This window comes from Tachypleus tridentatus, chromosome 7, assembly GCF_004210375.1.
Source record: "Tachypleus tridentatus isolate NWPU-2018 chromosome 7, ASM421037v1, whole genome shotgun sequence".
NCBI classification, from domain to species: Eukaryota; Metazoa; Arthropoda; class Merostomata; order Xiphosura; family Limulidae; genus Tachypleus; species Tachypleus tridentatus.
This window is the reverse complement of record NC_134831.1, coordinates 101,442,614-101,459,665: the sequence shown is the minus strand read 5'-3', so window position 1 is coordinate 101,459,665 and position 17,052 is coordinate 101,442,614.

The window sequence follows — 17,052 nt, the reverse complement described above, 5'->3', positions numbered from 1 at the left end:
CTCTTTTCACAAAGTTAACTCTCACCATTCTCTAATGAAATATAATACCAGTATTTCTCTGATTCTGAAGTTTCATTCTCTTACAAAGTTAACTCTCACCATTCTCTAATGAAATATAATACCAGTATTTCTCTGATTCTGAAGTTTCATTCTCTTACAAAGTTAACTCTCACCATTCTCTAATGAAATATAATACCAGTATTTCTCTGATTCTGAAGTTTCATTCTCTTACAAAGTTAACTCTCACCATTCTCTAATGAAATATAATACCAGTATTTCTCTGATTCTGAAGTTTCATTCTCTTACAAAGTTAACTCTCACCATTCTCTAATGAAATATAATACCAGTATTTCTCTGATTCTGAAGTTTCATTCTCTTACAAAGTTAACTCTCACCATTCTCTAATGAAATATAATACCAGTATTTCTCTGATTCTGAAGTTTCATTCTCTTACAAAGTTAACTCTCACCATTCTCTAATGAAATATAATACCAGTATTTCTCTGATTCTGAAGTTTCATTCTCTTACAAAGTTAACTCTCACCATTCTCTAATGAAATATAATACCAGTATTTCTCTGATTCTGAAGTTTCATTCTCTTACAAAGTTAACTCTCACCATTCTCTAATGAAATATAATACCAGTATTTCTCTGATTCTGAAGTTTCATTCTCTTACAAAGTTAACTCTCACCATTCTCTAATGAAATATAATACCAGTATTTCTCTGATTCTGAAGTTTCATTCTCTTACAAAGTTAACTCTCACCATTCTCTAATGAAATATAATACCAGTATTTCTCTGATTCTGAAGTTTCATTCTCTTACAAAGTTAACTCTCACCATTCTCTAATGAAATATAATACCAGTATTTCTCTGAAGTTCTTCTCTTAAAAGTTTCTCATATTTCTCTGATTCTGAAGTTTCATTCTCTTACAAAGTTAACTCTCACCATTCTCTAATGAAATATAATACCAGTATTTCTCTGATTCTGAAGTTTCATTCTCTTACAAAGTTAACTCTCACCATTCTCTAATACCAATATAATACCAGTATTTCTCTAATGAAATATAATACCAGTATTTCTCTGTTTCATCATTCTCTTACAAAGTTAACTCTCACCATTCTCTAATGAAATATAATACCAGTATTTCTCTGATTCTGAAGTTTCATTCTCTTACAAAGTTAACTCTCACCATTCTCTAATGAAATATAATACCAGTATTTCTCTGATTCTGAAGTTTCATTCTCTTACAAAGTTAACTCTCACCATTCTCTAATGAAATATAATACCAGTATTTCTCTGATTCTGAAGTTTCATTCTCTTACAAAGTAACTCTCTCTGACTGAAGTTTCATTCTCTTACAAAGTTAACTCTCACCATTCTATAATGAAATATAATACCAGTATTTCTCTGATTCTGAAGTTTCATTCTCTTACAAAGTTAACTCTCACCATTCTCTAATGAAATATAATACCAGTATTTCTCTGATTCTGAAGTTTCATTCTCTTACAAAGTTAACTCTCACCATTCTCTAATGAAATATAATACCAGTATTTCTCTGATTCTGAAGTTTCATTCTCTTACAAAGTTAACTCTCACCATTCTCTAATGAAATATAATACCAGTATTTCTCTGATTCTGAAGTTTCATTCTCTTACAAAGTTAACTCTCACCATTCTCTAATGAAATATAATACCAGTATTTCTCTGATTCTGAAGTTTCATTCTCTTACAAAGTTAACTCTCACCATTCTCTAATGAAATATAATACCAGTATTTCTCTGATTCTGAAGTTTCATTCTCTTACAAAGTTAACTCTCACCATTCTCTAATGAAATATAATACCAGTATTTCTCTGATTCTGAAGTTTCATTCTCTTACAAAGTTAACTCTCACCATTCTCTAATGAAATATAATACCAGTATTTCTCTGATTCTGAAGTTTCATTCTCTTACAAAGTTAACTCTCACCATTCTCTAATGAAATATAATACCAGTATTTCTCTGATTCTGAAGTTTCATTCTCTTACAAAGTTAACTCTCACCATTCTCTAATGAAATATAATACCAGTATTTCTCTGATTCTGAAGTTTCATTCTCTTACAAAGTTAACTCTCACCATTCTCTAATGAAATATAATACCAGTATTTCTCTGATTCTGAAGTTTCATTCTCTTACAAAGTTAACTCTCACCATTCTCTAATGAAATATAATACCAGTATTTCTCTGATCTCTGAGTTTCATTCTCTTACAAAGTTAACTCTCACCATTCTCTAATGAAATATAATACCAGTATTTCTCTGATTCTGAAGTTTCATTCTCTTACAAAGTTAACTCTCACCATTCTCTAATGAAATATAATACCAGTATTTCTCTGATTCTGAAGTTTCATTCTCTTACAAAGTTAACTCTCACCATTCTCTAATGAAATATAATACCAGTATTTCTCTGATTCTGAAGTTTCATTCTCTTACAAAGTTAACTCTCACCATTCTCTAATGAAATATAATACCAGTATTTCTCTGATTCTGAAGTTTCATTCTCTTACAAAGTTAACTCTCACCATTCTTTAATGAAATATAATAACAGTATTTCTCTCATACTGAAGTTTCATTCTCTTACAAAGTTAACTCTCAATTCTCTAATGAAATATAATACCAGTATTTCTCTGATTCTGAAGTTTCATTCTCTTACAAAGTTAACTCTCACCATTCTCTAATGAAATATAATACCAGTATTTCTCTGATTCTGAAGTTTCATTCTCTTACAAAGTTAACTCTCACCATTCTCTAATGAAATATAATACCAGTATTTCTCTGATTCTGAAGTTTCATTCTCTTACAAAGTTAACTCTCACCATTCTCTAATGAAATATAATACCAGTATTTCTCTGATTCTGAAGTTTCATTCTCTTACAAAGTTAACTCTCACCATTCTCTAATGAAATATAATACCAGTATTTCTCTGATTCTGAAGTTTCATTCTCTTACAAAGTTAACTCTCACCATTCTCTAATGAAATATAATACCAGTATTTCTCTGATTCTGAAGTTTCATTCTCTTACAAAGTTAACTCTCACCATTCTCTAATGAAATATAATACCAGTATTTCTCTGATTCTGAAGTTTCATTCTCTTACAAAGTTAACTCTCACCATTCTCTAATGAAATATAATACCAGTATTTCTCTGATTCTGAAGTTTCATTCTCTTACAAAGTTAACTCTCACCATTCTCTAATGAAATATAATACCAGTATTTCTCTGATTCTCATTCTGAAGTTTCATTCTCTTACAAAGTTAACTCTCACCATTCTCTAATGAAATATAATACCAGTATTTCTCTGATTCTGAAGTTTCATTCTCTTACAAAGTTAACTCTCACCATTCTCTAATGAAATATAATACCAGTATTTCTCTGATTCTGAAGTTTCATTCTCTTACAAAGTTAACTCTCACCATTCTCTAATGAAATATAATACCAGTATTTCTCTGATTCTGAAGTTTCATTCTCTTACAAAGTTAACTCTCACCATTCTCTAATGAAATATAATACCAGTATTTCTCTGATTCTGAAGTTTCATTCTCTTACAAAGTTAACTCTCACCATTCTCTAATGAAATATAATACCAGTATTTCTCTGATTCTGAAGTTTCATTCTCTTACAAAGTTAACTCTCACCATTCTCTAATGAAATATAATACCAGTATTTCTCTGATTCTGAAGTTTCATTCTCTTACAAAGTTAACTCTCACCATTCTCTAATGAAATATAATACCAGTATTTCTCTGATTCTGAAGTTTCATTCTCTTACAAAGTTAACTCTCACCATTCTCTAATGAAATATAATACCAGTATTTCTCTGATTCTGAAGTTTCATTCTCTTACAAAGTTAACTCTCACCATTCTCTAATGAAATATAATACCAGTATTTCTCTGATTCTGAAGTTTCATTCTCTTACAAAGTTAACTCTCACCATTCTCTAATGAAATATAATACCAGTATTTCTCTGATTCTGAAGTTTCATTCTCTTACAAAGTTAACTCTCACCATTCTCTAATGAAATATAATACCAGTATTTCTCTGTTCTGAAATTTCATTCTCTTACAAAGTTAACTCTCACCATTCTCTAATGAAATATAATACCAGTATTTCTCTGATTCTGAAGTTTCATTCTCTTACAAAGTTAACTCTCACCATTCTCTAATGAAATATAATACCAGTATTTCTCTGATTCTGAAGTTTCATTCTCTTACAAAGTTAACTCTCACCATTCTCTAATGAAATATAATACCAGTATTTCTCTGATTCTCACCATTCTCTAATGAAATATAATACCAGTATTTCTCTGTTTCTGAAGTTTTCATTCTCTTACAAAGTTAACTCTCACCATTCTCTAATGAAATATAATACCAGTATTTCTCTGATTCTGAAGTTTCATTCTCTTACAAAGTTAACTCTCACCATTCTCTAATGAAATATAATACCAGTATTTCTCTGATTCTGAAGTTTCATTCTCTTACAAAGTTAACTCTCACCATTCTCTAATGAAATATAATACCAGTATTTCTCTGATTCTGAAGTTTCATTCTCTTACAAAGTTAACTCTCACCATTCTCTAATGAAATATAATACCAGTATTTCTCTGATTCTGAAGTTTCATTCTCTTACAAAGTTAACTCTCACCATTCTCTAATGAAATATAATACCAGTATTTCTCTGATTCTGAAGTTTCATTCTCTTACAAAGTTAACTCTCACCATTCTCTAATGAAATATAATACCAGTATTTCTCTGATTCTGAAGTTTCATTCTCTTACAAAGTTAACTCTCACCATTCTCTAATGAAATATAATACCAGTATTTCTCTGATTCTGAAGTTTCATTCTCTTACAAAGTTAACTCTCACCATTCTCTAATGAAATATAATACCAGTATTTCTCTGATTCTGAAGTTTCATTCTCTTACAAAGTTAACTCTCACCATTCTCTAATGAAATATAATACCAGTATTTCTCTGATTCTGAAGTTTCATTCTCTTACAAAGTTAACTCTCACCATTCTCTAATGAAATATAATACCAGTATTTCTCTGATTCTGAAGTTTCATTCTCTTACAAAGTTAACTCTCACCATTCTCTAATGAAATATAATACCAGTATTTCTCTGATTCTGAAGTTTCATTCTCTTACAAAGTTAACTCTCACCATTCTCTAATGAAATATAATACCAGTATTTCTCTGATTCTGAAGTTTCATTCTCTTACAAAGTTAACTCTCACCATTCTCTAATGAAATATAATACCAGTATTTCTCTGATTCTGAAGTTTCATTCTCTTACAAAATTAACTCTCACCATTCTCTAATGAAATATAATACCAGTATTTCTCTGATTCTGAAGTTTCATTCTCTTACAAAGTTAACTCTCACCATTCTCTAATGAAATATAATACCAGTATTTCTCTGATTCTGAAGTTTCATTCTCTTACAAAGTTAACTCTCACCATTCTCTAATGAAATATAATACCAGTATTTCTCTGATTCTGAAGTTTCATTCTCTTACAAAGTTAACTCTCACCATTCTCTAATGAAATATAATACCAGTATTTCTCTGATTCTGAAGTTTCATTCTCTTACAAAGTTAACTCTCACCATTCTCTAATGAAATATAATACCAGTATTTCTCTGATTCTGAAGTTTCATTCTCTTACAAAGTTAACTCTCACCATTCTCTAATGAAATATAATACCAGTATTTCTCTGTATCTGAAATTTCATTCTCTTACAAAGTTAACTCTCACCATTCTCTAATGAAATATAATACCAGTATTTCTCTGATTCTGAAGTTTCATTCTCTTACAAAGTTAACTCTCACCATTCTCTAATGAAATATAATACCAGTATTTCTCTGATTCTGAAGTTTCATTCTCTTACAAAGTTAACTCTCACCATTCTCTAATGAAATATAATACCAGTATTTCTCTGAAGTTTCTTCTCTTACAAAGAATTTCATTCTCTTACAAAGAAACCATTCTCTAATGAATACCAGTATTTCTCTGATTCTGAAGTTTCATTCTCTTACAAAGTTAACTCTCACCATTCTCTAATGAAATATAATACCAGTATTTCTCTGATTCTGAAGTTTCATTCTCTTACAAAGTTAACTCTCACCATTCTCTAATGAAATATAATACCAGTATTTCTCTGATTCTGAAGTTTCATTCTCTTACAAAGTTAACTCTCACCATTCTCTAATGAAATATAATACCAGTATTTCTCTGATTCTGAAGTTTCATTCTCTTACAAAGTTAACTCTCACCATTCTCTAATGAAATATAATACCAGTATTTCTCTGATTCTGAAGTTTCATTCTCTTACAAAGTTAACTCTCACCATTCTCTAATGAAATATAATACCAGTATTTCTCTGATTCTGAAGTTTCATTCTCTTACAAAGTTAACTCTCACCATTCTCTAATGAAATATAATACCAGTATTTCTCTGATTCTGAAGTTTCATTCTCTTACAAAGTTAACTCTCACCATTCTCTAATGAAATATAATACCAGTATTTCTCTGATTCTGAAGTTTCATTCTCTTACAAAGTTAACTCTCACCATTCTCTAATGAAATATAATACCAGTATTTCTCTGATTCTGAAGTTTCATTCTCTTACAAAGTTAACTCTCACCATTCTCTAATGAAATATAATACCAGTATTTCTCTGATTCTGAAGTTTCATTCTCTTTCTGACAAAGTTAACTCTCACCATTCTCTAATTAAATATAATACCAGTATTTCTCTAGTTCTGAAGTTTCATTTTCTCTTACAAAGTTAACTCTCACCATTCTCTAATGAAATATAATACCAGTATTTCTCTGATTCTGAAGTTTCATTCTCTTACAAAGTTAACTCTCACCATTCTCTAATGAAATATAATACCAGTATTTCTCTGATTCTGAAGTTTCATTCTCTTACAAAGTTAACTCTCACCATTCTCTAATGAAATATAATACCAGTATTTCTCTGATTCTGAAGTTTCATTCTCTTACAAAGTTAACTCTCACCATTCTCTAATGAAATATAATACCAGTATTTCTCTGATTCTGAAGTTTCATTCTCTTACAAAGTTAACTCTCACCATTCTCTAATGAAATATAATACCAGTATTTCTCTGATTCTGAAGTTTCATTCTCTTACAAAGTTAACTCTCACCATTCTCTAATGAAATATAATACCAGTATTTCTCTGATTCTGAAGTTTCATTCTCTTACAAAGTTAACTCTCACCATTCTCTAATGAAATATAATACCAGTATTTCTCTGAAGTTTCATTCTCTTAAAAGTTTCACCATTCTCTATTTCTCTGACAAATTCTCTTACAAAGTTAACTCTCACCATTCTCTAATGAAATATAATACCAGTATTTCTCTGATTCTGAAGTTTCATTCTCTTACAAAGTTAACTCTCACCATTCTCTAATGAAATATAATACCAGTATTTCTCTGATTCTGAAGTTTCATTCTCTTACAAAGTTAACTCTCACCATTCTCTAATGAAATATAATACCAGTATTTCTCTGATTCTGAAGTTTCATTCTCTTACAAAGTTAACTCTCACCATTCTCTAATGAAATATAATACCAGTATTTCTCTGATTCTGAAGTTTCATTCTCTTACAAAGTTAACTCTCACCATTCTCTAATGAAATATAATACCAGTATTTCTCTGAAGTTTCTGTTAAGTTTCATTTTCTCTTTCTGACAAAGTTAACTCTCACCATTCTCTAATGAAATATAATACCAGTATTTCTCTGATTCTGAAGTTTCATTCTCTTACAAAGTTAACTCTCACCATTCTCTAATGAAATATAATACCAGTATTTCTCTGATTCTGAAGTTTCATTCTCTTACAAAGTTAACTCTCACCATTCTCTAATGAAATATAATACCAGTATTTCTCTGTTAACTTCTGAAATATAATACCAGTATTTCTCTGATTCTGTTTCATTCTCTTACAAAAGTTAACTCTCACCATTCTCTAATGAAATATAATACCAGTATTTCTCTGATTCTGAAGTTTCATTCTCTTACAAAGTTAACTCTCACCATTCTCTAATGAAATATAATACCAGTATTTCTCTGATTCTGAAGTTTCATTCTCTTACAAAGTTAACTCTCACCATTCTCTAATGAAATATAATACCAGTATTTCTCTGATTCTGAAGTTTCATTCTCTTACAAAGTTAACTCTCACCATTCTCTAATGAAATATAATACCAGTATTTCTCTGATTCTGAAGTTTCATTCTCTTACAAAGTTAACTCTCACCATTCTCTAATGAAATATAATACCAGTATTTCTCTGATTCTGAAGTTTCATTCTCTTACAAAGTTAACTCTCACCATTCTCTAATGAAATATAATACCAGTATTTCTCTGATTCTGAAGTTTCATTCTCTTACAAAGTTAACTCTCACCATTCTCTAATGAAATATAATACCAGTATTTCTCTGATTCTGAAGTTTCATTCTCTTACAAAGTTAACTCTCACCATTCTCTAATGAAATATAATACCAGTATTTCTCTGATTCTGAAGTTTCATTCTCTTACAAAGTTAACTCTCACCATTCTCTAATGAAATATAATACCAGTATTTCTCTGATTCTGAAGTTTCATTCTCTTACCATTCTCTAATGAAATAAATACCAGTTAACTCTCACCATTCTCTAATGAAATATAATACCAGTATTTCTCTGATTCTGAAGTTTCATTCTCTTACAAAGTTAACTCTCACCATTCTCTAATGAAATATAATACCAGTATTTCTCTGATTCTGAAGTTTCATTCTCTTACAAAGTTAACTCTCACCATTCTCTAATGAAATATAATACCAGTATTTCTCTGATTCTGAAGTTTCATTCTCTTACAAAGTTAACTCTCACCATTCTCTAATGAAATATAATACCAGTATTTCTCTGATTCTGAAGTTTCATTCTCTTACAAAGTTAACTCTCACCATTCTCTAATGAAATATAATACCAGTATTTCTCTGATTCTGAAGTTTCATTCTCTTACAAAGTTAACTCTCACCATTCTCTAATGAAATATAATACCAGTATTTCTCTGATTCTGAAGTTTCATTCTCTTACAAAGTTAACTCTCACCATTCTCTAATGAAATATAATACCAGTATTTCTCTGATTCTGAAGTTTCATTCTCTTACAAAGTTAACTCTCACCATTCTCTAATGAAATATAATACCAGTATTTCTCTGATTCTGAAGTTTCATTCTCTTACAAAGTTAACTCTCACCATTCTCTAATGAAATATAATACCAGTATTTCTCTGATTCTGAAGTTTCATTCTCTTACAAAGTTAACTCTCACCATTCTCTAATGAAATATAATACCAGTATTTCTCTGATTCTGAAGTTTCATTCTCTTACAAAGTTAACTCTCACCATTCTCTAATGAAATATAATACCAGTATTTCTCTGATTCTGAAGTTTCATTCTCTTACAAAGTTAACTCTCACCATTCTCTAATGAAATATAATACCAGTATTTCTCTGTTTCATTCTGAAGTTTCATTCTCTTACTCTTAAAAGTTAACTCTCACCATTCTCTAATGAAATATAATACCAGTATTTCTCTGATTCTGAAGTTTCATTCTCTTACAAAGTTAACTCTCACCATTCTCTAATGAAATATAATACCAGTATTTCTCTGATTCTGAAGTTTCATTCTCTTACAAAGTTAACTCTCACCATTCTCTAATGAAATATAATACCAGTATTTCTCTGATTCTGAAGTTTCATTCTCTTACAAAGTTAACTCTCACCATTCTCTAATGAAATATAATACCAGTATTTCTCTGATTCTGAAAAGTTTCACCATTCTCTTACAAAGTTAACTCTCACCATTCTCTAATGAAATATAATACCAGTATTTCTCTGATTCTGAAGTTTCATTCTCTTACAAAGTTAACTCTCACCATTCTCTAATGAAATATAATACCAGTATTTCTCTGATTCTGAAGTTTCATTCTCTTACAAAGTTAACTCTCACCATTCTCTAATGAAATATAATACCAGTATTTCTCTGTTAACTTCTGAAGTTTTCTCTGATTCTCTTCTCTTACAAAGTTAACTCTCACCATTCTCTAATGAAATATAATACCAGTATTTCTCTGATTCTGAAGTTTCATTCTCTTACAAAGTTAACTCTCACCATTCTCTAATGAAATATAATACCAGTATTTCTCTGATTCTGAAGTTTCATTCTCTTACAAAGTTAACTCTCACCATTCTCTAATGAAATATAATACCAGTATTTCTCTGATTCTGAAGTTTCATTCTCTTACAAAGTTAACTCTCACCATTCTCTAATGAAATATAATACCAGTATTTCTCTGATTCTGAAGTTTCATTCTCTTACAAAGTTAACTCTCACCATTCTCTAATGAAATATAATACCAGTATTTCTCTGATTCTGAAGTTTCATTCTCTTACAAAGTTAACTCTCACCATTCTCTAATGAAATATAATACCAGTATTTCTCTGATTCTGAAGTTTCATTCTCTTACAAAGTTAACTCTCACCATTCTCTAATGAAATATAATACCAGTATTTCTCTGATTCTGAAGTTTCATTCTCTTACAAAGTTAACTCTCACCATTCTCTAATGAAATATAATACCAGTATTTCTCTGATTCTGAAGTTTCATTCTCTTACAAAGTTAACTCTCACCATTCTCTAATGAAATATAATACCAGTATTTCTCTGATTCTGAAGTTTCATTCTCTTACAAAGTTAACTCTCACCATTCTCTAATGAAATATAATACCAGTATTTCTCTGATTCTGAAGTTTCATTCTCTTACAAAGTTAACTCTCACCATTCTCTAATGAAATATAATACCAGTATTTCTCTGATTCTGAAGTTTCATTCTCTTACAAAGTTAACTCTCACCATTCTCTAATGAAATATAATACCAGTATTTCTCTGGTTCTGAAGTTTCATTCTCTTACAAAGTTAACTCTCACCATTCTCTAATGAAATATAATACCAGTATTTCTCTGATTCTGAAGTTTTCATTCTCTTACAAAGTTAACTCTCACCATTCTCTAATGAAATATAATACCAGTATTTCTCTGATTCTGAAGTTTCATTCTCTTACAAAGTTAACTCTCACCATTCTCTAATGAAATATAATACCAGTATTTCTCTGATTCTGAAGTTTCATTCTCTTACAAAGTTAACTCTCACCATTCTCTAATGAAATATAATACCAGTATTTCTCTGAATCTCAAGTTTCATTCTCTTTCAAAGTTAACTCTCACCATTCTCTAATGAAATATAATACCAGTATTTCTCTGAAACTAAAGAACTCAAGTTTCATTCTTACTTAGTTTTCAATAGCTGTAAATGAGTGAACATACCAGATGATAGAAACCGTTTGTACATTTCCTTACTTTGTTTTCAATAGCTGTAAATAAGTGAATATACCAGATGATAGAAACCGTTTGTACATTTCCTTGCTTACTTTTCAATAGCTGTAAATAAGTGAACATACCAGATTTACATACAGCAGAATAAAAGTTAGAAATGCGAAGTATATTTTTACAGTTGGATTCTGTAAACCTTCTAGTATTGTAGATGCCAAAGTCATCCCATCTTCTGATGCCACTGAAATAAAAAATAAGACAAGTGCTGATCATTGATTCAGTAGTCTTTCTACCACTTGTTGAAGTGATAACCATCGAGTACAGTTGTGATATAAAATCATGTTAGGATAAGTCCGGATAAATTCCTAAAATTCTGCATATTCAGTTCATCTCTTTGGGCTGTTTGACAAATATGAATAAATATTTCTAGTCAGCTCCATTGAAAAAGTTGGAAGTTCAGAACATGCATAGGATGCATATAAACACATTGAATGACATATACAACCTGGTACACAGAGATATGTCACTTTTATGCCCTAGAAGACTTTGAACACCACTTTTTGACCGCATCATTACACTTGCATTATAACTTACATAGCCTACTAGTTTTTTAAATGGGATCCCATGTTTTTCAAAATTTACTATAGAATTCTAAGTGCCTTGGGCAGTACAGAAATTGTCCGTAAAGACGAAAAAACTCACTTGTAGAGAAAAATATATATGTAAAAACGGCTGTTATGGATAGAGAAAGCACAATGTAGAAAGGCCGAATACCGTTTCGACCTCCTTTGGTCATCATCAGGTTCACAAAGAAAGAAAGAGGTAACTGACCGATAGCTGACCACATGTTTGAAGGCGGTTGTGTAATTGAGTGTATGAATGTAGAGGGCATGCTTAGATGTTTGATTATATTTATTAATATAGGTATAAAGGTGTTTCTTTGTATTGGTTTATTATTTTGGGCTTGAGTTGTTGTATAAGTAAGGCTTCTTTAATTTTGCATTTATGTCTGTTTATGTTTGTTTCTTTATTTAGTATTTGAGTGTTTTCTACGGTTATGTTGTGTTTATTTGATTTACAGTGTTCGAAAACGTGTGAAGGTGACTTTTGTTCTTTAAATCTGGTTTCCATATTTCTACTTGTTTTTCAATATAAAAGTCGTGGTAGAAGGTCGAAACGTTCGCTCTTCTACAGAGTGCTTTCTATACCCATACCAGCCGTTTTTACATATATATACAATACAGCAATTGATTTCCAAAAGAGTTAAAAATTTGCCAACTGTTTTTCAAACATGGCTATCAAAAATCTAGCTATTAGAACAAGTTGTTTTTTTGTAGATGCATCTGTACTTTCATCAATAATTAATGAACATTTAATATTCCTGAATAGTGCTATAAAGATTTCCAAGTATTTCTCACCAGTGACATTACGAAAAACAACTGTTCCTTTTGTTCCTGCACGTTTCATTTTCTTAGCAATTTTAGAATCAAGGCATGCATTAGATAGAAAGCCTGGAAGATGATCTCGTATTGAAATGGGGAAATTGTGTTCTGTTACAAACACACACATTTTTAGTTCAGTGGAAGCCACTTGAAACATGCTATATGAAGAATTAGCAGTCCGTAAGAAATCACTTACTTTAGAAGTCTGGGCACTTGGTTTAATATGTTTTAATGTTTTCACTCTCAAGATGTTTCTCAAGTATGGTAACACTCCCACATAAGTCACAACTGCATATTTTACTAAATGCGTTATTTAAGTTTTTCGAACTTCGATTAAAACAACTAAACTTAGGATCATTTGGCCAAATCTTGTGGCAACTGACGTTTTTATTTGTAACTAGGCTTATGCTGGCTTACTTTCTTCCATGGACTTTCTAATAAATCACGATACTTATTGTTCCTTTATGCCATTGTGATCTATGGGTTAGGTTAAATGTAAATTAAACAAAATTATAAAAATTAAGCAAAACAAATCTAAAATTAAACAATACATTACACTGCAAAGTAATACTGACACTTACCAGTCACAACTCACTAAATCATAACAACAGTTATGACATACGAAAAAAAGACTAAAACAGCCACCAGGAATTATCATTGTCTGAAATTATCTTGCGCCTGCGCAATAAGTCCACATAAAGGACATTGAAACATTTAGACATCAGACTCGCCCTTATAAATCATTATCACAAGGTCAAATTTCACGTAAGAAGCAATAAATCTGAAAATCTTTCACTAGCCATGCAACAGGCAAATTAGCAAAATTTACCAAATTTGATAAAAAATTACCGGTTCGGCAACATTGATTGACAGTCCTTCTACAAACTGGGTCATCTTGTATTATTCTATAATGGCATCTGAGATCGCTTTTAGTATAGCAAAGTTATTTATTTATTGCTTTGCTTTGAGAGGCAAATATTTTAATATTGAAATATTTCTTCTCCAGAAGTATGTTTGTTTTGGTTTTTTGGAATTTCGCACAAAGCTACTCGAGGGCTATCTACACCAGACGTCCCTAATTTCCCAGTATAAAACTAGAGGGAAGGCAGCTAGTCATCACCACCCACCGCCAACCCTTGGGCTACTCTTTTACCAACGAATAGTGGGATTGACTGTCACATTATAACACCCCCACGGCTGAAAGGACGAGCATGTTTGGTGCAACGGGGATTCGAACCCGCGACCCTCAGATTAAGAGTGGAACGCCTTAACCCACCTGGCCATGCTGGGGCTATCCAGAAGTAAACAGTAATAATGTAACTCGTTGTTAAAAGAGATGTTTAATACACCAACGACTAAGCATTTTATGAGAATGAAGTTACCGTAAAGAAGCACTGTTCACGAATGTTCTTTTGTTTACTAGTGCAAACAAAAATCTTGTATAAATTCAACTGCGAATAAAAATACTATTTCGTGCAGTAGAAAAAATGGAGGAACGAGTAGAGATCTACAGATGACTAGCTCCATCTATTGACCAAATGTGATAAAAACATGAACAGCAGTAAAGTCGTACCTAGAGTATTTATAATGCAAGTTTATAAGAAGACTTTAGTTCCCATTATTTACCAGTAATGTTACCCTTGTATCTTTCTGTAACATTTCAGATACATATACGTAAATTTGTTTCCGTTTTCGAAGATTAATTTAATATCATACGTTATTAAAATAACTTTGTCAGAAGACCCTTGAAGATGGATTACGTATAAACTGAAAAGTCAAAATAAAATGTTTGTTTCCATGATGTTTTAATCACATCAAAACTAATAGAAAATAATAATTATTGATATTGAGAAAATTTTAATTCAACATTAAATGAACCTTGTTTCAGCAATATTACCTATACTGAACACAACATAACTAAACTGAATCTCAGGACAGCTGGTATGGGTATTAACACTTTTACTAATACAGCAGAGAACAGTGTTTCGACCTTCTTAGGTTGTCAGTCGAGATGTTGTTCTCTGATGTATTAGTAAAGCCCCCCCCCGCTAGTACAACGGTCTGTCTCCGGATTTACAACGCTAAAATCAGCGGTTCGAGTCCCATGGGTGGGCTCAGCAGATAGCCCAATGTGGCTTTGCTCTAAGAAAACACACTTATTAGTAAAAGTGTTAACACCCATAACAAGCGTCGTAAGATACACTTTTACTTCAAGCTGGTTTCTCGTCATCGCGGTTAAACTGAAACTTGTTAACATTTAACACAAAAACAAAATAAGAGAAAAACGTTTTGTAAGTTAAAACTGTTGGTTTGGAGATGATTTGAAAGTTGTACTTTAGTTAAAACTGTTGGTTTGGAGATGATTTGAAAGTTGTACTTCAGTTAAAACTGTTGGTTTGGAGATGATTTGAAAGTTGTACTTCAGTTAAAACTGTTGGTTTGGAGATGATTTGAAAGTTGTACTTTAGTTAAAACTGTTGGTTTGGAGATGACTTGAAAGTTGTACTTTAGTTAAAACTGTTGGTTTGGAGATGATTTGAAAGTTGTACTTCAGTTAAAACTGTTGGTTTGGAGATGATTTGAAAGTTGTACTTCAGTTAAAACTGTTGGTTTGGAGATGATTTGAAAGTTGTACTTTAGTTAAAACTGTTGGTTTGGAGATTATTTGAAAGTTGTACTTTAGTTAAAACTGTTGGTTTGGAGATGAGTTGAAAGTTGTAAACAACTGAATCTTTGTTACTCAGCCTTAATCCCGTTAGCTAATTCACATAACATGTAAAGTTGAGGGTCGGGGGTTCGAGACGCGATGGCGCCGAACACACACCGCACTTTCAACTTTGGGCGCGTTATAAAAGTGACAGTCAATCCCGTTATTTACTTCAAATAAGTTTTACAAAAACCTTGTAGGACGGAGGGAATAGTCAGTTGTTCAAACGGTCTCCGATAAGGCTGTTTGATCCACGGACGTTTATAATCCTGTTTTAAAGTTGAAAGTTTGTAATGATACTATACCTAACAGATATTTCTATTCTTCAGCAACTATCATTATTGTACCGTACCTCACAAAACTACAGAGCCTGTTTAAATCAATAGCACGTGATATAAACAAACCACACTTTAAAACTCCTTATTTCATTTTTAGTATCAGATTACTAAGTTAACAAAGCAATTTTTGCTTTGCCCACTGCGAGTATCGAAACCTGTCTTATCAGTTTAGTGTTTGTGGGTTTAAAGTGAAGCACAAAGCTAATAACTGGCTATATGTTCTTTGCCCACTACGATCATCAAAACCCGGTTTCTAGCATTGTAAGTCCGAAGACATGCCGCTGTGTCACTGGGGTAGGATATATTAATTTAATATTATGAAATATGTAAGTGGATATTTATGTGTTAGAAGTTATGAACCTGTTTCCTAAAACAAATGTTCAATAAAATTTCAAACAATTAAAGTCTAGACCTCTGTTTCTAAAACCAAATCTTCCTGTGTGGTATAAAAATAAAGTCTTTCAATGAATACATGCTCGGAAAATTTCAAAACAAAGTCGAGACGGTAGCGTCCCCAGTGGATCAGCAGTTGATTGGAAGGCTAAAGACCACGTTTAGATCGAAGTAACAGGCACAGCACGGATGGCCCATTGTGTAACTTTAACAACACTAAATATATGATTTAGAACGGTATGCAGTATAACAGCATGTGATAAAGCAAGATGTTTAGTTACTAGTATATCACGTTTGTGAACTGCTAACTAAAAACTAGAACTGTTATACACACTTTATTAACTGAATGAGGCCAACACAGCTTTAGTAAACATACAGTTACTACGTGTTCAGTTCCTCTAAACGCACGTCTATCCTCGGAGTTAGAACCGCAGAATACCACTATAACTGTTAGTAGCTTTGCAGAGAGTCTGTGTTCCGGGACGGTTGTTAGAGAGCCTATATCGATATAACTATCTGCTACTCAGTAAACACGCAGACTTTCCCCTTCCTGAAACAGGATATCCACAGTGGAAAGAAACTGTGGCCCGCCCAGTCATAATAAACCTGCTCAGAAACGAGTGCTGTCCAGATCTATGTTGAACGCCACACCCGAGGGAAAATTACAGCTCACTTATATAATATAAAAGTACTTCTTTGAAACCCTAACAAGTGCAGGGTGTGGTTCCCAAGAAATCTACC